Source organism: Bos grunniens, chromosome 8, assembly GCF_055505025.1.
Source record: "Bos grunniens cultivar Pamir isolate PY7600 chromosome 8, Bosgru_T2T1.0, whole genome shotgun sequence".
Lineage (NCBI taxonomy): Eukaryota > Metazoa > Chordata > Mammalia > Artiodactyla > Bovidae > Bos > Bos grunniens.
Window position 1 is genome coordinate 89607184 of NC_141172.1, and position 24744 is coordinate 89631927.

General features: G+C 42.0%; 1 pseudogene; it reads left to right on the forward strand.

The window, feature by feature from the left end:
- The first annotated feature begins 23201 nt into the window (after positions 1-23201).
- On the forward strand, positions 23202-24317 carry LOC147367655 (large ribosomal subunit protein eL21 pseudogene; annotated as a pseudogene).
- The last annotated feature ends 427 nt before the right edge of the window (positions 24318-24744 follow it).

A 24744-nucleotide genomic window follows, 5' to 3' on the forward strand; every position in this document is an offset into this window, starting at 1 on the left:
ATAATGTTTTTGCCACATTGCTGTTTCTCTGTCCTTGGCTTAAAGATGGTGTGCTGGGTGCCTGTTGATGTACTTTAGCTTGTTTGCAGGCTTTCTCCCTCTCTGTGTTAGCTTCTCTGTCCCAGTTTGAAGCCAAGTTTGGGGGTTCCCTCTGCCTTTTGGATTTTCTAGCATCTTTTAGTGTCCCCTGGGAGGAGGCAAGGAATGGAAGAAGAATCATGCTGTGTTAGGCACAGTTTTCCATAATATATTGCACAAGAGCAGGTGTTAAAAGAGATGTTGAAATTTGTATCTTTCCTGGGCAAGTTGTACCGATTCTATTTCTCTTCGGAGAACAATTCTCAAATCCCAAGCATTTATCATCTCAGCTTTAATCTCCCCAGTACCATATTGTTCTCCTCGGAGAGAGACATGTAAGCTAAAAATGCAAAGTCAAAACAAAAAGAAGTGCCGGATGGGAGTTAAGCAATCAATGTAATGCATCTGGTACCACACAGGAAATGGACCATATGGGTCATTCAGGTGAGGGGAGGTGCTCATTGTAACCTCACCTAAATAACGATGGATTTCTGCTTTATTTTAGCCACAGGAATTTAAAAAATATTTTCTAAGGCACCACCTTCCAGATATTAACATAATAAATCACAATGAATAAGCTTGTATTTATATCTAAAGAAAGGGCTTGAGCTAATTTACATGTGCCCCCACAGCTCTCGAGAAAGTCTTAGATCTCCCTGCTAAGCTGCTAAGTCACTTCAGTCATGTCTGACTCTGTGCGACCGCATAGACAGAAGCCCACCAGGCTCCGCCGTCCGTCCCTGGGATTCTCCAGGCAAGAACACTGGAGTGGGTTGCCATTTCCTTCTCCAATGCATGAAAGTGAAAAGTGAAGGTGAAGTCGCTCAGTCGTGTCCAACTCTTTGTGACCCCATGGACTGCAGCCCACCAGGCTCCTCCATCCATGGGCTTTTCCAAGCAAGAGTACTGGAATGGGGTGCCATTTAAAAGGAATTCATCCATCTTCCACTTACCAACGGATAAGCTTCTGTTTTCTTGACAAAACAATAGGGGTCTGTAACAGCTTTCTACTGTAACTATTCAACCTGAGTTGAATAGTTGTGACAGACTGCATGGCCCATGAAACCAAAAGCACCTACTGTCTAAACTTTTACCGAACAAGTTTGCCTGCTCCTGCTTTTAAGGCTCAGTTGAGAAAATTTAAATTCCACTCTTAAGTGATGACTGCAAGCCCAAGACTTACTATCTCCTAAACATACTTTTAAACATTTTTCCTACTGTACCCAAAACATCAAAGATTCCTATCATTTGAATTGGGAGGAAACTTCCAAATCATCCATTGACTTGCCCTTGTTTACAGCTGGGGGAAAATGAAGTCTATGTGAGAAGACTTTCCTGAGACCCATCCATCTGCCACAAATTTTATCTTTCCTACTTTCTACCCAGCTTCAAGTTCTGCAAGAATTAGTCTTACCAGTGACTCCAAAATTGAAAGGCAGGGCAACATTTCCACTAATGCATTTGGACTGGACACCTGTTTATTAGTGGGAAAGACAAGATACAGCCCAACCTGGTAAGACTGTGTCTGTGGATATTCTCCCCACTGTAGCTCATAACAGCTCCCTATTCCACGGACACAAATGGCCATTAGTGCTCCCCCACCTCACCATCATTTGGACTATCTCTAATCAACCGGATTTTATTAATAATTTTTAAAAAATTTTAGATGCTGATGAGAAATAATTTCATTAAGTGGGGCCTGTGATATTTCTGTGGTGTATTTGTTTAACTAATGGACATTATTTTTTAGGAAAGTTTTAGGTTTACAGCAGAGAAGGCAATGGCACCCCACTCCAGTACTCTTGCCTGGAGAATCCCATGGACGGAGGAGCCTGGAGGGCTGCAGTCCATGGGGTCTCTATGAGTCGGACACAACTGAGCGACTTCACTTTCACTTTTCACTTTCATGCACTGGAGAAGGAAATGGCAACCCATTCCAGTGTTCTTGCCTGGAGAATCCCAGGGACGTGGAAGCCTGGTGGGCTGCTGTCTATGGGGTCGCACAGAGTCGGACACGACTGAAGCGACTTAGCAGCAGTAGGTTTACAGAAAAAAAAAAAATGAGCAGAAACTACAGAGACGTCTTACCTTCTCCGTTCACCCTCTGCCCTCGGTTTTCCCTATTAATGTCTTGCTTTGTTGTGGTATGTTTGCTCCAATTGATGAATCAATATTCATTCATTATTATTAGCCAAAGTCCATAGTTTACTTCAGGATTTACTCTTTGTATTGTATGGTTTTTTAAGTTTTGCCAATTGCATAAAGTCATGTACTCACCATTATAGTATCACAGAATAATTTTAATGCCCTAAAAATCCTGTGTTCCACCTATTCATCCTTCCTTTCCCTATCCCCAAACCTTTGCAGCCCCTAATCTTTTCATTGTCTCTGGGTCTCCTGCATTGCAGGCAGATTCTTTGCCGTCTGAGCCACCAGGGAGACCTTAAAAATCTTTAACCTTTGACAAAGATCAATTGACTGTATCTGTGTAGGTCTATTTCTAAGCTCTCTATTCTGTTCTGCTGATTGGTTTGTCTATTCTTTTGCCAATACCATGCTGTCTTGATTACTGTAACTTTCATAGTAAGACTTGAAGTTGGAGCAAATTCAATTCTCTGACTTTGTTTTCCTGCTGCTGCTAAGTCGCTTCAGTCGTGTCTGACTCTGTGTGACCCCATAGATGGCAGCCCACCAGGCTCCCCCATCCCTGGGATTCTCCAGGCAAGAACACTGGAGTGGGTTGCCATTTCCTCCTCCAATGCATGAAAGTGAAAAAATAAAGTGAAGTCGCTCAGTCGTGACTTTGTTTTAGGTCTTCAATATTATTTTGGCCACTCTAGGCCTTTTTGCCTTTTGTTATAGACTTTCCTCTATTTCTTTGCACTGATGACTGAGGAAGGCTTTCTTATCTTTCCTTGCTATTCTTTGGAACTCTGCATTCAAATGGGTATATCTTTCCTTTTCTCCCTTGCTTTTCACTTTTTTTCTTTTCACAGCTATTTGTAGGGCCTCCTCAGGCAGCCATTTGATTTTTTGCATTTCTTTCTCTTGGGGATGGTCTTGATCCCTGTCTCCCATACAATGTCACAAACCTCCATCCATAGTTCATCAGGCACTCTATCAGACCTAGTCCCTTAAATCTATTTCTCATTTCCACTGTATAATTGTAAGGGATTTGATTTAGGTCATACCTAAATGGTCTAGTGGTTTTCCCTACTTTCTTCAATTTAAGTCTGCATTTGGCAATAAGGAGTTTATGATCTGAGCCACAGTCATCTCCCAGTCTTGTTTTTTGCTGACAGTATAGAGTTTCTCCATCTTTGGCTGCAAAGAATATAATCAATCTGATTTTGGTGTTGGCCATCTGGTGATGTCCATGTGTAGAGTTTTCTCTTGTGTTGTTGGAAGAGGGTGTTTGCTATGACCAGTGCGTTCTCTTGGCAAAACTCTGTTAGCCTTTGCCCTGCTTCATTCTGTACTCCAAGGCCAACTTTGCCTGTTACTCCAGGTGTTTCTTGACTTCCTACTTTTGCATTCCAATCCCCTATAATGAGAAGGACATCTTTTTTGGGTGTTAGTTCTAAAAGGTCTTGTGGGTCTTCATGCTGCTGCTACTGCTAAGTAGCTTCAGTTGTGTCTGACTCTGTGAGACCCCCATAGACGGCAGCCCACCAGGCTCCTCTGTCCATGGGATTCTCCAGGCAAGAACACTGGAGTGGGTTGTCATTTCCTCCTCCAATGCATGAAAGTGAAAAGTCAAAGTGAAGTCGCTCAGTTGTGTCCGACTCCTAGTGACCCCATGGACTGCAGCCTACTCGGCTCCTCCGTCCATGGGATTTTCCAGGCAAGAGTACTGGAGTGGGGTGCCATTGCCTTCTCCAGTAGGTCTTCATAGAACTGTTCAATTTCAGCTTCTTCAGCATTACTAGTTGGAACATAGACTTGGATTACAGTGATATTGAATGGTTTGCCTTGGAAATGAACAGAGATCATTCTGTCATTTTTGAGATTGCATCCAAGTATTGCATTTCGGACTCTTTTGTTGACTATGATGGCTACTCCATTTCTTCTAAGGGATTCTTGCCCACAGTAGCAGATATAACGGTCATCTGAGTTAAAATCACCCATTCCAGTCCATTTTAGTTCGCTGATTCACTCATCTACAATATACTATCATCTACAATATACTATCAGAGCAATATATGATGATAAATATGATAAAAATAACAGTGTGTACCCTTTAAGCTAAGGTCTATGCTATTTGAATTCTAAATGCATCTCCTACATATTAGTTAACATTCTTAAAAATTAGAAATTTTAAAAAATTTATCTGTTCCAATAGCCTATCAGAATCTCAATGAGTATTTAGCAGGAGTAAATGTAAGATGCAATTAAAAGAATTAATAAAAGAATTAATCCAAGCAGAAAATAGAATTCACATCAGATGTTTCAAGTTGAGAAACTTTTGAACACAGTGGCTCTCAACCCTGGCCACCCATTAGAATTACTTGAGACCTTTCAAATTCCCCATGTCTGGTAATAGGAACCAGGCTTCTTGGGCTATTCCAATGGCTGCTTAAGTTGAAAAACCATATATTGATGAAGAGACTACCAGTAAAAGTATAGGCAAAGTTAAGGTAACTGAACAGGGATGTTGATAAAGAAACTTTAATGGAAAAGAGTAACTAACTCAAGGTTACAGAGATAGTAATGGCTGAACTGAGAACCACAGATTCTTATTATCTACTTCATAGTGCCTTCCAAAATGAGTTTTTCTCTGGAATAAAATGTCATGTTTGACCAAGCCTGAAGTTAAAAACACCTTAAAGGTAAGCAAATGATGTTCCTCTTTTTAAAAACAAGACTAAATGAACTAAGGTCAAAGTTCTCTTTGTCTTCTCAAATGAATTATAGCCTGAAATAAAACCTGTCTGGTTTCTGTGAATAATACCAGACATATAATGCTTTCTCCTTTCCTCCTCATTTTGCAAATAAAATCCTGTCTGAATTTTTCTGGAAACAAATTAAATGGACATCAGAATGACAAACATTATATCTGCTAATGTGTGCTCTGAAGAAGAGGACCCATTGTGTTTGGGGGAGTGCGTCAGGAGGATGGGAGGAGATGCTGAGCTTTGGTCAGAGCAAAAAGCCAAAGTCATGGATTTGAAGAGCTCTGTCTCTTCCATCACTACGGAGATAACCAGTACATCCCAGCTTTACCTCTTAGCTAAGAACTTAATGCAAATATATTTTTAATTAATTTATTATTTGTTGTTACGTATATATGTGTGCTCAGTCACTTAGTCATATCTGACTCTTTGCAACTCCATGGACTTCAGCCTGCCAGGCTCCTCTGTCCATGGAATTTTCCAGGCAAGAATATTGGAGTGGGTTGCCATTTCCTTTTCCAGGGGATCTTCCCAACCCTGGGATCGAACCTGCATCTCTTGCATTGGAAGGCAGGTTCCTTACCGCTGCTGCTGCTAAGTTGCTTCAGTCGTGTCCAACTCTGTGAGACCCCAGAGACGGCAGCCCACCAGGCTTCCCCAACCCTGGGATTCTCCAGGCAAGAACACTGGAGTGAGTTGCCATTTCCTTCTCCAATGCAGGAAAGTGAAAAGTGAAAGTGAAGTCGATCAGTCGTGTCTGACTCTAGCGACCCCATGCACTGTAGCCTACCAGGCTCCTCCGTCCATGGGATTTTCCAGGCAAAAGTACTGGAGTGGGGTGCCATTGCCTTACCACTAGCACCACCTATTAACTAGATTATAAGACTTCAAGAGCTTCTGAGACTACCAGATGCCTCTTGAAATGGTCACCTGCTTTTGTGTAATAGAGGTAGCATTTGTCTTTAAAAATCTTTATACTTTTCATCATTCCTTTCTATGTATTACCTAACTCCCAAGTACTTTCAATTTTCCACATATTGCCTGTCCTCATACTGTTTATGCTGACACCTCTTCCCGCTGCAGAAGGAAAGATAAAATTGGTAAGTATCTTTGGGTGTGGTGTGCACTCTGCAGCTCACTGCAGTCTCCATAGCTACCTATTAATGTTTTATCTATTTAGATTATCCATCTAGATGCCAAAGACATTTAACAGTGTGTCTCTTATCCTGCCTTGGCCAATTCCCAAGTATAGAGTATGGAAATCAGCAGATGTCTGTGTGTGTGTGTGTGTGTGTGTGTGTGTGTGTTTGTGTGTGTGTGTTTGTGTGTGTGTGTTTTGTTTTGGGATTTTATTGTTGCTTGTTTTGCTAAGCAGAATTTTTTAAATTAGTTTGAATGTTTACACTTTTATGACCACAGACTATTAACATAGTCCTTACCCTCACATATCGTTTCAGACCCTGTAGATTATGATGATATCTAAATAATACATACATATTCATAAATAAAATTCATGTGTGACACTTTATATGGAAAGTTCCCAAACGTACCTAAATTAGATAAGTTGAGACAGTTTTTAGTATGTGGAAAATGTCATGAAATCGTGTCTGATAAAAACTATCAGACAGAAGATGGCAGAGTAGAAAGACCCTGAGCTCATCTCCTTTCATGGGCACAACAAAATCACAGCTACTTGAGAAACACATCACTGAAAAAGACTGGAACCTACCAGAAAAGAGCTACAAATAAAGAAAATATATAAAGAAGGAACCACAATGAAACAGGTAGGACCAGCAGAGATGTGATGATACAGTCAAGTCCCATGCACCAGAATAGGCAACCCACAAACCAAAGAATGATTATGACTGCAGAGGTTTTCCCCAAGGAGTGAGAGGTCTGAGCCCCATGTCGTCTTCCTAGCCCAGCAGTCTTGCATTGGGAAGATGAGCCCCCAGAGTATTTGACTTTGAAGGCCAGTGGGGCTTACCTTCAGGAGTGCCAAAGGGACTTCTTCACTCTTCAAGGGTGTGCACAAAGTTTCACATGATCTAGGACCCAGGAAAGAAGCAGTAATTTGATAGCAGCCTGGGTCAGACCTACATGCTCATCTTGGAGAGTCTCCGTGAAAGGCTACAGGCAACTGGCGCTCACTCTGGGGACGTGGATACTGGTGGAGCTGGGGAGCTCATTCTATGAGATGGATGCTGGTTCTGGCACGTGCCATTTTGGAATCCTCCCTCTAGCTTATCAGCACCAGGACTCAGCCCCACTCTGGCCCACAAACCTGCAGGCACCAGAGCTGGGATGCCGAAGTGAAGTGCAAGTCGCTCAGTCATGTCCGCCTCTTGGCCACCCATGGACTGTAGAGTTCATGGAATTCTCGAGGCCAGAATACTGAAGTGGGTAGCCATTCCCTTCAGGGGATCTTCCCAACTCAGGGACTGAACCCAGGTCTTCTGCCTTGCAGGCAGATTCTTTACCAGCTGAGCCATCTGTTTAAAGCCAAGCAACTAGCTGGATGGGGCACAGCCCGCCTAGCAGCAGACAGGCTGCTTTAAGGCCCCTGAGTCCACAGCTGCTGCTCTACAGAGCCCTGCCCACTAGAGGGCCTGGGATCCAGCTCCATCCACAAGTGGGCAGGCATCAGCCCCAATCCCCTGAACCCTCACCCTGTGCTCTAGGGATCCTGCTCTACCTTCAGGACCAGCCTCACCTGCCAGGGATAGCACAGACCTAAGAAAATCACAATCCCACAGCCTGAGGACTTGGCCAAGTCCTGCCCTGGATGACGGGGTGCCAGGCCCACCTGATAGCAGGCCAACACAAGCGTCAGGACGCCCCAGGCCCTTCTCCAACTGTGTCTGGCAATCTTTGCCTCACCAAAGATCTGACACTAACTCCAGGACCCCTGGGCCCTATAAGCAGACTCCTGGACCCAACTCTACCAGCCAGTTAGGCCAGCGTTAACCCAACTTTATTCAACATAGTATCCGAAGTCCTAGTTTAGGGTAATTTGATAAGAAAAAGAAATAAAAGAAATTCAAATTGGAAAGGAAGAAATAAAACTGTCACTGTTTGCAGTTGACATGCTACTGTACATAGAAAATCCTAAAAATGACACCAAAAAATTACTAAAGCTCATCAATGAATTCAGTAAAATTGTAGGATACAAAATTAATATACAGAAATCTGTTGCATTTCTACACACTGACAACAAACTAACAGAAAGAGAAATCGAGGAAATAATCCTACTTACCCTTGCATCAAAAAGAATAGAATACCTAGGAATAAACCTATCTACGGAGGTAAAAGACATGAAAACTATAAAATGCTGATGAAAGAAATTGAAGACAACACAAACAGATGGAATGATATACCATGTTCTTGGATTGGAAGAAATTATTATTGTTAAAATGACTATACTACCCAAAGCAATCTACAGATTCAGTACAATTCCTCTCAAAATATCAATGGCATTTTTCACAGAACTAAAACCAGTAATTTTAAAATTTGCATGGAAGCACAAAAGACCCCAAGTAACCAAAAAATCGTGAGAATGAAGAACAGAGCTGGAGGAATCATGTCCCCTGTGGAATCTTAAAAAATAAATAAGCAAATACAACAGAAAAGAAACAGACTCACAGATATAGGACAAACTAGTGCTTATCAGTAGGGAAAAGAGGGGGAGGGAGTCGAGTGGTACAAACTACAGTATTATGCATAAAATGAATAAGCTATAAGGATGTATTGTACAGCACAGGGAATATAGCCAATATGTTATAATAATTATAAAGGGACTATAACCTTTAAAAAGTGTGAATCACTGTATTGTACACCTGTAACATATAATATGTAATCAATAATGCATGCATGCTAAGTTGCTTCAGTTGTGTCCAACTCTTTGTAACTGCATGAACTATAGCCTGCCAGGCTTCTCTGTCCATGGGATTCTCCAGGCAAGAATACTGGAGTGGGTTGCCAGGCTCTCTTCCAGGGGAATCTTCCTGACCCAGGGCTCAAACCCATGTCTCTTACGTCTTCTGCATTGGCAGCCAGGTTCTTTACCACTAGCACCGCCAGGGAAGCCCAATCAATTATATGCAATTAAAAAATATTTTAATGTCATTATATTACATTGGTGGGGGGGGGGGGGAATAAAAGCCAAAGACATAAATTTTACTTGGAGCAGTGGAGGCAGGGCATGAAAAGGGAGAGGAGAAAGTTACAATGTAAATTTGTAAAATATTTTTAAATGACAAAAAGAAACTTAAAAACTTTTAAACTTATTTTTAAAAGAAAAAAAGTACATCATAGATATTTAAAATGTTTATTTAACTTTAGTAAATAAATGGACCAAAATCACATTGTTTATTAAAGGAATGGATTTCACATTATAACACTTCAGTGCTGAAGATAAGAAAAACTGATTTTTTTTTTTAGAACCACTTGTTGGTGATGGAATCAGATAAAATATCTGCCTATGTTGCCTCAAATCATTTATTAAGACTATCCAGTTATCAATCTACTTTCTGTTATAAATATGAGTTTAAATTGAATAGGATTCAGAATACAGCTTAGAAAAGAAGACTGTGGTATAAAACGACTGAAGAGATTTGCGAGACAAAAAGGAAGGAAAGAAGTATGATTGGAGGGAAGGAGAGAGGGAAGAAAAAGAGAATCTACAATTAGAATTAAAATTCTCAAAATTATTGGCTTGTCAAGAAAGTCTCAAACGTCCTTCTTCTTCCATTCAGCCCTATCCTTGTGGAAAGATACTTCTGGAACCTTTCCAATAAAGTCTCCAGGGAAGTCAGCCATCCTTCCTTCCTTCCTAATTCTTTTTGGAGCTCATATCCTTTAAGCCTGGGAGCATTTTCCAATGTCTGACTTCCCTCCTTACTATTTCAATGCAGACTTCTTATTACCTTGGGAAAATGGAAATGCTATCCCCAACCAGGCACTCCGTGTGCCTGCCTCCCTCATATCCACTCCGCCTGCGTTCCTCCCATAACTAAGGCAATAACAAGCTCCATGCAGGGAGCACCTGGGGGGATCTTGCCTCCAACTCGTGGTGTATCATTGCCTTGGACCCAGGTATCTCCAACACCACGCGCACCTCCCTTATACCCATGGAATGTGAGGCAGCCCTTGGTCACTGGCAACAGGCACAGATGGAGACACTTCCCAGAGTCATTTCTCACAGCTCCACAGAGAGTCCTGTCGGACAGAGAGAGAGTCCCCATTGCCCACAGCCCACCACGATGACTGACTTGAGAATTTATGCTCGTGTTGTCCTCCCTTCCTTTCCTGTGACAGTCTCCACAATCCTCCACTTCTGCTCTCTGGAGTCATGTTTCAAAATAACTTACACACTCACCTTTGACTCAGGTTTTACTTTCTGGTGAATCCAGACTAATGTCTCAGCATTAGTGTTATTTTCTCAGCTCTTAAAGACTATTTAACATTGTTTGACTTAAGATAAATTAACTCATCCTTTCTCTTCAGAGGGAAAGCTTGTCCTAACAAAACCTTACTTTGTGTAGTCTCACTATTTTGAGGGATCTCATTGTATTTCATACTTAGCTCTTCTTTAATTTGGAGAAATTAAAAATTACAGGCAGATACAGAGAATAACTACACTAAAGCTTTTGACCATGTGGATCACATCAAATTGTGGAAAATTCTTAAAGAGATGGGAGCACCAGGCCACCTTACCTGTCTCCTGAGCAATCTGTATGCAGGTCAAGAAGCAACAGTTAATATTGGACATAGAACAAAAGACTGGTTCAAAACTGGGGAAAGAGAACGACAAGCCTGCATATTGTCACCCTGTTTATTTAACTTACGTGCAGAGTACATCATGAGAAATGTCGGGCTGGATAAAACACAAGCTGGAATCAAGATTGCCGGGAGAAATATCAACAACCTCAGATACGCAGATCCTACCACCCTAATGGCAGAAAGCAGAGAGGAACCAAAGAGACTCTTGATGAAGGTGAAAAAAGAGAGTGAAAGCTGGCTTAAAACTCAACACTCAGAAAACTAAGATTATGGCACCTGGTCCCCTCACTTCATGGCACATAGAAGGGGAAATAATGGAAACAGTGAGAGACTTTATTTTTGGGGGCTCCAACATCACTGCAGATGGTGACTGCAGCCATGAAATTAAAAGATGCTTGCTCCTTGGAGGAAAAGCTATGACAAATCTAGACAGCCTATTAAAAAGCAGAGACATCACTTTGCCAACAAAGGTCCATATAGTCAAAGCTATGGTTTTTCCAGTAGTCATGTAAGGATGTGAGAATTGACCATAAAGAAGCCTGAGCACCAAAGAACTGATGCTTTCTAACTGTGGTGCTGGAGAACATGCTTGACAGTCTCTCGGATTGCAAGGAGATCCAACCAGTCAATCCTAACGGAAATCACCCCTGAATATTCATTGGAAGGACTGATGCTGGAAGGCCAATACTTTGGCCACCTGATGCAAAGAGCCAACTCACTGGAAAAGACCCTGATGCTGGGGAAGATTGAAGGCGAAAGGAAAGGGAGTAACAGAGGATGAGATGGTTAGACAGCATCACCAACTCAATGGACATGAGTATGAACAAACTCTGGGAGAGAAACCTGAAGCACTACAGTCCATGGGGTCGCAGAGTCAGACTCGACTTGGTGACTGAACAACAACAGAATAATTTCATAAACACCTTTGTATCCATTACACAGAAAAATGCATGTAGACATTTTACTTTAGATCTTTATCTCTATAACATGAGATCATTGGCGATGAAGTTGAAATTACCCCTTTGGGTTTTCTGAGCCCCAATCCCCTTCATCAGTCCCAAGAGATAGCCACTACCCTACATTTGGTACATGCTTTCTGCTAGCCTTATGTTTCATTTTGAAACTGTATTTGTTATCAATTTTATTTTTTAAGATACATACACATTGATACATATGGCTCTAGGTCATTTATCTTATTCACTGTAATATTCTATTGTATAATCTATATTCATTTATTCCTCATTCTAAGCATTTTTGGATGTTTCCAGGGTTTTATTTTCCCCTTATGAATAGTGCTACTGCTATGAATACATGTTTGGTACTTTGGTGCACACATGCAAAAGAGTTTGGGAGTCTGTGGACTTTTGGGTGGTTTTTTTTTTTAGCCGTAAGGAAGAACATTTCCAATTCTTCCAGATATTGCCCAACTACTCTCGGATGGCTTTGCCAATTTATTCTTCCACTTAGCAAGATAAGAATTTCTGTGTCATTGGGTCCTAATCATCACTTGATATCTTAAATTGTTTTAAAATCTGTTGTCAATCTCATGGGCTTGAATGAATGCTAAAATTGGGAGAGACCTGGGTGAATCTGAATCATTAGTCACCCTAGCAGAAGCAGGTCATTTCTCTATTTACTTCACTGCTTTGGGTCCTAGTCGCAGCATGTGGGATCTTCTTTGCCCCATGCAGGATCCTTTTTTTTTTTTGGCAGCATGAGAACTCTTAGTTGCAGCATGTGATATCTAGTTCCCTGGCAAGGGATGAAACTTAGACCCCCTGCACTGGGAGCTCAGAGTCTTAGCCACTGGACCACCAGGGAAGTCCCCAGAGGCAGGTCAGTTCTGCTCTCTTTGCTCATCCTTTTGGTATTTATCTCCATGCATGAATGGGTGATAAGTCGCCTCAGTTGTGTCCAATTCTTTGCAACCCTATGGACTGTAGCTCATCAGGTTCCTCTAACCACGGGATTCTCCAGGCAGGAATACTGGAGTGGGCTGCCATGCCCTCCTCCAGGGGATCTTCCTGACCCGGGGCTTGAGACCGCATCTCTTCTGTCTCCTGCATTGTCAGGTGGATTCTTTACCACTAGCAGCAGCTAGGGAGTTCCATTTATCGCCATATTTCCTAATAATGTGCCTGTATTGCTACTTCATCAATATGACCCCTTCCAAATGTGTTAGATATTTCCTCACGGGGTATCCAGGCAACAGGCTGATGATGCGACGAGACGTCCTACCACTTCACAGTGAGTGTGGGAAATCCAGTGGCTCAGCTGTCTTGGTCACTGGCACTAACCTTATCAACCTAGGATTTCCGGCAGTTTAGAGGTGAAAGGCAGAAGATGATGGTGGCCAAGTCTTACAGCGTCACTCACATTTTACAAAACCAGCAGTCCCTACAGACTGCTCAATTTTGTCTAAATTTCTCTTTCTTTAAAAAATAAATAACTTTATAGAATACTTTTAGGTTCATGCATCTTGTGTTTATAGCGCCATCTGCTGCTTCTTCAGACCATTGCAGTTTCTCCCATTTGCTCAGTTCACACCTGGGGAAAAAGTGGACACAGTGACAGACTATTTTCTTGGGCTCCAATATCACTATGGATGGTGACTGCAACCATGAAATTAAAAGACGCTTGCTCCTTGGAAGAAAAGCTATGACAAATCTAGACACCATATTTAAAAGCACAGACATTACTTTGGTGACTAAGGTCTGTCTAGTCAAGGCTATGGTTTTTCCAGTAGTCATATATTGATTTGAGAGTTGGACTATAAAGAAAGCTGAACACTGAAGATCTGATGTTTTTGAACTGTGGCGTTGGAGAAGACTTTTGAGAGTCCCTTCGATTGCAAGAGATCAAACCAGTCAGTCCTAAAGGAAATCAGTCCTGAATATTCATTGGAAGGACTGATACTGAAGCTGAAACTCCAATACTCTGGTCACCTGATGCAGAGCCAATGCATTTGAAAAGACCCCAATGTTGGGAAAGATTGAGCACAAGAGGAGAAGCAGGCAACAGAGGATGAGATGGTTGGACGGCATCAGCGACTCAATGGACAAGAGTTTGAGCAAGCTCAGGGAAGCCTGGCGAGCTGCAGTTTATGGGGTCACAGAGAGTCAGACACGACTTGGAGACTGAACAACACCACCTGACCTGGGTAATGGGTGAGAGGGAAAACCTGTTCTCTCAGGTTAATATTAATTAAGAATGACATTCCACTAAACATCAGGCACCTTTCCAGAGACTGCAGAAACAATAAAATGAAATAGAAAAATTATTTTCTGTACCCTTATATTCTCATTGAAAAAACATAATAAATAATGTCAGGGTATGGCATCAAAGAAAAATCAAGCAAAATAAAATGATAGAGACTTATGGGGTGCTCTTTTTATATCAGATAGTCATGAAGGGCCTCTCACAGTTAGTTGATTTCCGAAGATTCTGTAGGTACTGGGCCATGTGGATACAGCAAATGCTGAGAACCTGGAGAAAGATCCAAGGGAACAGCGGACATGAAGGTCATGCGCGTGAGGTCTGGGTGATGGGAGCCCCAACGGAACGCAGTTCATAGAGCGCTGTGTTGGCCAAAGTGAGACCCCCAGCTTTATGCTAGCGGGAAGGAAGCATGGGGTTTCCCCACTCTCACCACATTGTATTTCCCTTCTCTTGTCCTGGGTTTGTGGGTATCCTGGGACTTTCCCCATGTGGGGAACTGTTTGGAATAGTCAGGTGGAGCGTAGGGTTCTGAGCCCTGGGAGGGGTGAGGCTTCAGAGCCCAAGCAGAGCCTTGTCACTCTCCCTCTGCATATCCCTTCTCTGACTCCTCCTCCATTTCAGGAAAATGCTTCCCTCTTCTTGTTTCCCTCAGGGACTTCCTCCACCTGACATGCTGGAACTCTAATTGTCCCTAATCCTCAAAGATCTTTTTATGACCTACAAAATCTAGTTCTTTTTTTCCTTGATGATGGTGAAGGCTTTATTTTCTTATCCTCTCAGGAGGCAAGAGAAAATATTAATATCTACACTCCATTTCTTATATAGCAAAACTATATGCTGCTGCTGCTGCTGCTAAATCGCTTCAGTTGTGTCCAACTCTGTGCAGCATATAGCAAATTTCATATAGCAAAGCTATCAGGTTTTCCAGGTGAGAAAGTCTGGAGGTACACATTTAGCCACACCGTGTGTGTGTGTGTGTGTGTGTGTGTGTGTGTGTGTGTGTGTGTGTTGCGTCTGACTCTTTGCTACCCCATGGCCTGTCATGGAATTCTCCAGGCAAGAATACTGGAGTGGATTGCCATTCCCTTCTCCAGGGGGTCTTCCCAACTCAGGGATCAAACCCCGATCTCCTGCATTGTAAATAGATTCTTTACCATCTGAACCACGAGGGAAGTCCTGGTACCAGCCACACCTTGGAGACTCCAAATTAAAAGGTGTGACCACATCCATGCAACTACATCAGATGAGGTGTATTTGGGACCCATCTGAGCCCCCGCTTCATTGGAAGGATTTGGTGGGGGAGGGATTCAGAAATGCTGAGATCCAAGAATATTCAAACACTCACTAAATTGTTGCTGTAAGTGTTGCCTAGAAGAAGTTGCATCTGCCTGGACTAAAGCCGGTCCATGTGCAAAGAAGAGAGAAAAAAATGTGGCCACGAGAGCCAAGACGGGGGAGCACCTTAACGTCTATGCGTGCATGCTGTCCAGCTCTTTGTTACCCCATGGAATGTAGTCCACCAGGCTCCTCTGGCCATGGAATTTTCCCGACAAGAATACTGGAGTGGGTTGCCATGCCCTCCTCCAGGGGATCTTCCTATCCCGGGGATGGAACCTGTGTCTTCTGCATCTCCTGCACCGAAGGCAGGTTCTTTACCACTGTGCCACTGGGAATCCCACCTTAATGTTCATTGATAGATAATGTTCATTGATAGATAAATGGATAAAGAAGATGTGGTGTATACATTCACTAGACTATTATTAAGCCTTAAAAAAGAAGGAAATTGTGCCATATGTTACAGCATGGATGAACCTTCAGGACATCATGCTACATGGAGTTAGCCAGTCACAGAAAGACAAGTATTATATGAGGTCCCTAGAGTAGTCAGATATTTAGAAGCAGAGAGTGGAATAGTGTTGCCAGGGGCTGGGGGGTGGAATGGGGAGTTCCTGTTAAACAAGTATAACGTGGTAGTTATGCAAGGTAAACGAATTCTGGAGCTCTGCTGACAATGTTGTGCCTGTAGATAACAGTATTACACACTTGTGGTGGCTTCCCTTGCTGGAGAGCACGGGCTCTAGAGTGCTTCAGCAGCTGTGGCATGCAGGCTTAGTTGCCCCTTGGCGTGTGGAATCTTCCCAGACCAGGGGTTGAATCAGTGTTCCCTGCACTGGCAGGCTGTGGGGAGCGAGCTCCGCCCATGGCAAAGGTCATGAGGAAGGAGGCTTGACATACGCAAAGGCGGGATCAAGCCTCAGGAGTCTCCCTGGAAATTCTCGAGCAATCTACCCCCAAAACCAGAGTCTGCCTACTTTCTGCTTTGTGCTTTCACCTACACCTCTGACTTTATGGGGGGCTGTCCCCCACTACCTCTCTCTGAAAAAAGAGTTAGCTTACAGCTCCAGTTAATAATTCCTGGGTGCGACAGTGTTTCAACCTACAAACTCCTTTGGAAATCCTCTAGCCTGCCTGAATAGGTTTTTCCGGCCACACGTGATTGTTCAGAGCCTCCCAACTGTGAGAGGCAGGAGATGTTCTAAACTGTCTAAATACAGATTCCTTTGAGCAGTTAAAAGATTGATTAGAAATTGTATTGGTGAAGGGATTTTCACTTGTTGGGCCAATATTTGCTGCTAAGTCTCCATATCCCTTACCTGCTGTGTCCCTGGCAGTGTATTGATTAATATAATTGGTGTAAGTAGTAGCTTTAATGTTTGTAACCTGGGACCCTTGAGTTAATTCTTTTTCTTGTTATAGCCCACCACACCTTTGCTCTGTAGGAATGCAAATTTATCTAATGCTTTTTGGAGGCTGGCGCCTGACTTTAGAATAATCACCTTTAGAGAAAAAGGCCTCCGGGCCAGAAGATGATGCAAATCACCTAAACTTTTGCATATGATAAGTTTGCAGGAAGAAAGCCTGGCTTACTGCATGACTCTACCCCTTCCCCCATTATCCTCTATGCATAACTTAAGGTATAAAAACTACTTTGGAAAATAAAGTGCGGGCCTTGTTCACCGAAACTTGGTCTCACCATGTCGTTCTTTCTCCTACCTTCTGGCTGAATTATTCAGCCTCTTTTCTCCACTGAATTTCCTCACTGAGCTATCCTTATTTCAGCCTCTTTTCTCCACTGAATTTCCTCACTGAGCTATCTTCATTCTATTACTCTTTATATCCTTAATTAACGTTTAATTAAGCAATTGTTTCCTGATCTTCGCCGACGCCGTCTCTCCTTCGAATACCCTGGATCAGCCGGGGCTGGTCCCTGGCAGCAGGCATACTCTTTAGCACTGGGCCACAGGAAGGTCCTGGTGAGAATTCTTGCCAAGAAGAATCCAGTCAAACTATAAGCTCAATTCCAGTAACTACTTTGACCTTTACTACTGGCATATTTGCATTCTGCTTTTGCTTGGCTTTTGGTTTTATAGATTGAAAATTTAATATATTATCCAGCATAATTTTTCACATAAGCCATCTCTGTGCTTTTAAAAGCATATATGGAAACAAATTTTTAATTCTTTTTCAGAGAAAATGACCAAATAAATCAGAATGATAAACTATATATCTTTGAGATTTTGCCATGAGACTACCTATTCTTCTGCATAAAGGTCTCTCTCTGGGTTACTGATTACTAAATTAAAACTGCTATACTTAGAATTTTTAATAATTATTGTAATTTTAAAATTTTGATGAACATAATTACAGACCACGTTTGTACAAAAGTACAGAGAAATATTGAAAAAAACATGCACAAAAGTCCACCAACAGAAAAATCGATAAACTAAAAGTGGTACATTGATAGAATGCAAGACATCTCAGCAGTAAGAATGACCAACTGCTGATACACAACAGGAATAGATCCCCAAAACATTATGCAGTAGAAAAAAAACAAGACACAAAGGAGCATGTGTAGATAAGCATGTGTACAAAATCACTTTATATAAGTGATTCCGCTTATATAAAGTTCCAACACAAGGAAAACTCCTCCACAATGATGGAGATCAGATGAGGAATCATCCAGCGCTGGGGGAGGGTGTGTGAGATGTTCATGGGGACACAAGGAAACTTTGGCAGTGATGGCATTGTTCTCTGTGTGGATTGGGACAAGGTATCACAACTGTGTGTATTTGTCAAAATGCATCAAATGATACCCTTAAAAGAGATGTGTTCTATCTATATAAATTATACTTTATACTATTGGTTAATTTTTAACATTTAACATGTGTTTTATTTTATTTATTGATTTTATTTTTGGCTACACTAAGACTTCGTTGCCGCACATGAGCCTTCTCTAGTTGCAGCGAGTGAGGGCCACTCTCCAGTTGCAGTGTTGAGGCTTCTCGTTGCAGTGGCTCCTCTCAAAGTCGAGCACAGGCTCTAGGGCTCACAGGCTTCAGGAGTCGTGGTGCACAGGCTTAGCTGCTCTGTAGCATGTGGAAACTTCTTGGACCAGGGATCAACCCCACGTCCCCTGCATTGGCAGGCATATTCCCAACCACTGGACCACGAGGGGAGTCCCAATAATATTGGTTAATTTTTTTTAAGTGAGTGTCCTAGGAAATGTTCAAATGTGTCCTATAAAAAAGGAGAGAGATCATAGTAAAGTAATTTTGAGGAAAAAGTGGATAAAAATGATCATACTGATGTATTTGTGCAGGACGTCTCAGAACCTATGCTAATATGAACTAAATAAGATGCTCCCAATGGTCATTGTGAATAGAACAGGAAATGTTCCTCTAGGTCAAATCCTGCTCCAATTGCCTTGACATGCATGGCAGCTTCTACCCTGCTGGTGCTACTGTGGACCCTGTCCAAAAAGATTCTTTCCTCCTCATGCCACCAAAAACCACAACACACAACAAAACAATGACAAACTAGAATTAAATTGAAAAATATTCTTAAACATCTGGATTCATTAGGTATTTGAGATGGTGGTCATAAAATTTCAGTCTCCTAATGACAGCCTAAAATCCTTATTCTTACATGCACGTCTGTCATGCCTTGTATCTGTACTGTTTCATTCTTACAACTGGACAATCAGATGGAACAACCTTTGAACTGTCACGCTGATATTTCACAGTCTCAGGAAACAAGCTTTCCTCTTTATTATGGAATGAAAGCTAAGGAAATGCCATTGTTCTCAAAAATGGGAGTCACTGTATTTTATTAATTAGTATATTTAAATCTGGGCTCTTTCTTGGGAGAAATCAATTATATTTTCATGAGGCACCTGCTTGAAGTTCTGTAAATTACAATGCAAATGACCCTTGGGCGATGCTCAGGAGACAGTCGGCGGCTAACAGCAAGCACTGAGGAAGGCGCGGCACCAGAGGCTCTTGCTCTCCCAGCAGAGCGAGCGGTGCCAGAGCCCCAGACAGGCCTGCTCCTGCATCTCCTCAAAACTGAGGCAAAGTAGAAATGTTGCTTCTAGAAATTCACACCCCTCTAGAAGAGTACTAATTTTCGTAATATTCCTAGCTTAAAAAAAACACCACAAGAAGCTACTATACTATACTACATTTGAAAAACTAAATAACAAGTTTAATGTTTCCAAGTTTGTAGACAGAAAAGTGATGTAAAAATTACCCAAATGTGTCTTTGGGAGGTTAAAAATTGGTTCCAATTATTTTAATAAGAAAATCAGTTCATGCATTCAAATACTAGTCTAGAGAAAGAATATGTCATTTGAACATATTTTCATCAAAAACCAAATGAAGTAAAGAATTACTGTCATAGGAAATCTCCTACCAAAGCATCTATTTTTGAAGAACTTGTGGAACAAGAAGAAATCAGGCTATAATCTTGAATGATTTCTTGAAATTGTCTGCCCTTGTAAGATCTGTTGGTCCTTCTTTGATTCTATTCACTGACATTCAACTATTCCAATAAAAAGTGCGTAATTTATACATGTTCCATCGTAGCAGTATGAGGTACATTGTCCTTAGAAGCCTGTCTCTGAGAATCGTCTGGATCATATTACACATTGGTTTTGAAAACAGTTCCTGTTCTATTGTGACCCATTAAGAGCATTTATTAAAACACTCCAGTACAATCTATGTGCCCTGTTTTGAAAATCCCAAGCCTAGCAATGAAAATGCCCTTTGAATACACCATGTCAGTTTCCTGTGCACAGAAATATCATCTTGATAAACAGACTTGAGCAGAAAATCATTAGTAGTAGTGCCTCAAGATATTTTAAAGAGATGAAGAAAATAAAGATTTTAATTATTCTAAATGCCTTGACTATTGAAACATACATGGTCTTTTTAAAATAGAGTTCCTGGTCCCATCACTTCATGGGAAACAGATGGGGAAACAGTGGACACAGTGTCAGACTTTATTTTTTTGGGCTCCAAAATCACTACAGATGATGACTGCAGTCATGAAATTAAAACACGCTTACTCCTTGGAAGGAAAGTTATGACCAACCTAGATAGCATATTCAAAAGCAGAGACATTACTTTTCCAGTCTAGTCAAGGCTATGGTTTTTCCTGTGGTCATGTATGGATGTGAGAGTTGGACTGTGAAGAAAGCTGAGCGCCGAAGAATTGATGCTTTTAAACTGTGGTGTTGGAAAAGACTCTTGAGAGTCCCTTGGACTACAAGGAGATCCAACCAGTCCATTCTAAAGGAGGTCGGTCCTGGGTGTTCATTGGAAGGACAGATGCTAAAGCTGAAACTCCAATACTTTGGCCACCTCATGCCAAGAGTTGACTCATTGGAAAAGACCCTGGTGCTGGGAGGGATTGGGGGCAGGAGGAGAAGGGGACGACAGATGGCTGGATGGCATCACTGACTCGATGGACGTGAGTCTGAGTGAACTCCGGGAGTTGGTGATGGACAGGGAGGCCTGGCGTGCTGCGATTCATGGGGTCTCGAAAAGTCAGACACGACTGAGCGACTAAACTGAACTGAACTGAACTGAACTGAATAGGACTCTGAGATTAATCTGCTTATAGTTTGCTTGGTGATGTGAAGGTAAGAGTTTTCTGCCTATTTCTGCAAATAACCCAACTAATGAGATACATTCCTAGAGCCAGGCTCATATGTTAGTTTCAATGACAGGTGCCAAATTATGGTGAATGCCCTTTTATAACAGGAGGTTCCTAATTACATATGGCGCCCTCAAACACCTGTCTTCATTGCAGCGTGGTATGGAAAGAGTTAGTCTTAATGGAGGGCATTTGCTCTATTATTCTGGAGTCAGTTTATACCAATAGCAAAGAGCTGAGAGCACTTGTATGGCAATTAAGTATGAAATGCACTCATTTCCTGACAGGCTATGTGATTCTCACCCAGGAAAACCTTCCACCACTTCAGTGCTGCAAAGGTGATGTAATCAGAACTTCTGTGGCAGTGATGTGTGGCAACTCTTCTGGACAGAAACAAGATCAAGTCATATCTTTGTATCCTACCAAGGATAATGGAGGTAAGATAGCCTTGAACCACTTCAAATCTTTCTCCCATCATCCTAATAGGTTACACTTGAAATTATTAGGAGTTTTCTACTTTATACAAATGCTGAGAAATTAACTATAGATTTTGCTGAGTGCAAGATGAGACTAAGCCTTCCTTAGTTAGTCTTTTTTCTCACCTTCTGATTCTCACCACACTGTGGCAGGCAGCAGGCGTCATTTCAGCAAGTGCATCTGCTTGGCAAACCATCTTGGTTCACTGGTTCCCACTTGGAAGAGAAGTGAAAGAGAGAACTATGGCAAAAGCACCTAGCATGACACTGGGAACCAAGGAGAATCATCTATAAGAATCAATGACGATCATTTTACCACCACAATAAACAGGGTGGGAGTAAATAGAGAACTGCTGGGACCATCTCTATTTATGAAGGTCCCTTCCATGCAGAACTGGAACCAGAAAGATGATGGAAACCTTCCTCTTTCTCTGCAGAGAAAGCCATCCAAAACTTCCTGATTTTCTTCTCTCCCGGAGGAACCATGTAGCAGGAACCTCCAATGGCTGTAGAAATACAAGGAAAGAGCAGGTAGATGCAGGGAGGATCCGCCAAGCCAGAGGCTGTTGGTGCCTGCCCTGGCCTGTGTTCAGATGCAAGTCTCTCTGGACCACAGATTCTCTGAGGGCACCTGTAGGCCCTTGCGTAGTTTACATTTTCAAGGGGGTTTTATTAACCACTCCAAAAAACTCTCATTGAAACTCAATCTTAGTTGATAATCTGAAATGACAGAAAGAATATCAATTCTGTTACAAGTCTGGCCATCAGGATGACCAGATTCTTCATGTCCTCATCGGGTTCCCAGCAGAGCCAAGGTTGGGTACCTGTCCCAGATGCTCACTGACACACAGCGGATGGGCTGCCCTCCCCAAGAAGGGGCTGCTCTTCTTTCTGTCCCAATCAGCTGCAGTGACAAGGGGCTGGAGGAGAATGTATGTTGTTGTAGGCTCACGGGCTCTCACATCTATTTTCTTTGGCCTACACTATACTTTAAAAAAAATGTAAATGTTTGCCAACATGTAAAATTTGAGAGGTCTCACATTTTAAATGGCTAGGTTCTGGCTTCTCCAGAAATCAGTAGTTCCAAACCTCCAGTAGGAACCATGTGGAGGGCAGGAGAAGACACCTTGCTGGATGGGCGTGAGTTCTCCGTTAACACAGGTCCTTCCAGGCTCATCCACTCACTTGCAGCCCCAGGGGTCTGGGAGGCAGTCAGGGTGGCTGCCCTGCTCTAGAGGAATGACAACGTCCTCATCCTCAGAGCAAGCCTGGAGTCCAGAAATCAGCAGTTCCAATCTCCAGTTCTCTAGGGAGATCCTAGAGCACTGTGCTACCCGATGATGCCATTCTCACTCCTCCATGATTCTTCTTGACCATAGACCAGAGCCCTGGACTCTTTTTTGTTTTTAATTTACGAAATCATCATTGTAGGAACTGCCCCCAGAGACAAGCCCAGTCAGGGTGCTGACACTGGACTGCCAAGGATACAGGGAAACAAAAGAGGTGGTGGGGACCCTGGTACATGTACACAAGACTGGATTTGTGCTGTTCCAGTAACAGATGTGAGCTTCTAGAAAGTTCTCTGATAAGTGGATGGGGCATGCATATGCAGAGCAAATTTAATAACTGACACCACTTCAGCTAAACATGAGGAAAAGCAAGAAATGTGTAGTTTCTTGCAAAATATTCTTTTATTGAGAAACATTGAATATACTGAGAATTTTGGATTAAAGAATTTTTCTTTTTGGGGGTGCTGTTCAGCTTGTGGGATCTTAGTTTCCCAACAAAGGTTGAACCCAGGCCCTCAGCAGTGAAAGCATAGAGTCCTAACCACTGGATCCCTGGGGAATTCCCTAAAGATGTTCTTTGTGTGCAAAGTAATATAAATGTATCAAAAGAGGCATTAAATGCATTGATTCAATTATGTTATTAATATTTTACAGGTTTTATCATATTAAAGATTTTGAAAGCCCAATATATGTTCTTCGCTGTTGACATAAAATGAGAAGACAAATGTTAATAGCAATTCACTTTTTAAACTAAATGGGTTTTGTTCTTAAAATGCAATTTTTTTTCTTCATGGCGCCAAAAGAAAAGGCAACAAAAGTAAACATAAACAAGTGAGACTATATCAATTCAGTGAAGCTTCTGCCTTTTCATCCAGAGCCGCCATCTTCCAGTAACTCACCAAAATGACCGATATGGAGGGAAAAAGGAGGGGCTCTCACGACATGTTCTCTAGGCCTTTTAGAAAACATGGAGTTGTTCCTTTGGCTGCATACAAGGGAATCTACAAGAAAGGTGAGATTGTAGATATCAAGGGGATGGACACTGTTCGATAAGGAATGCCCCACGAATGTTACCATGGCAACACTGGAAGAGTCGATGATGTTACCCAGCCAAGCTGTTAGCATCATTGTAAACAAACAAGTTAAGACCAAGATTTTTGCCAAGAGAATCAACACGTGTGATGCTAGTGGTAAAGAACCTGCCTGTCAATGCAGGAGACATAAGAGACATGGGTTCAGTCCCTGGGTCAGGAAGATCCCCTGGAAGAGGGCCTGGAAGCCCACTCCAGTATTCTTGCCTGGAGAATCCCATGGACAGAGGAGCCTGGTGAGCTACCATCCATAGGGCCGCAAAGAGACAGACAAGACTGTAGCGACTTAGCACACATTCAGCATGTTAGGCATCCTAAGAGCCAAGATAGCTTCCTGAAATGTGTGAAGGAAAATGAAGGAAGGAAACAGAGGAAGACAAAGAGAAAGGTACTTGGGTTCAACTAAAGAGGCAGCCTGCTCCACCCAGAGACACATGCTTCATGAGAACCACTGGAGAGGAGCCTGAACTGTTGGAGCCTATTTCCATGATTTGATGGTATGATGAGTATAAAGAAAATAAAAGATCTGGACTCTTAAAACATTTCTCTTAATTGAGTAGAAGTCTTGTGTTCCCAACCCCCCAAAGAAATATTTAAAGCGCATTTTAATTGTGTGTTTTAAATTCAGTGGGTGACATCTTTACTTTTCAAACTGAGTGGTTTTTCTTCCTGAAAGATGTGGGCGTAGTTTGTTATGTAATATACTCCATTGGTTAATAAACTGCCCAACATTATTTATAAAAAAAAAAAAAAAACTACAAAGCTTCTGCACAGCAAACAAAGTCATCAACAAAATGAAAGGGCAACCTACCAAAAGAAAGAAAATAGTTTCAAATGATATATCTGGTTAGATCTATAAAGAACTCATGCAACTCAATAGCAAACAAACAAACAAACCATCTGATGTAAAAATGATGTAAAA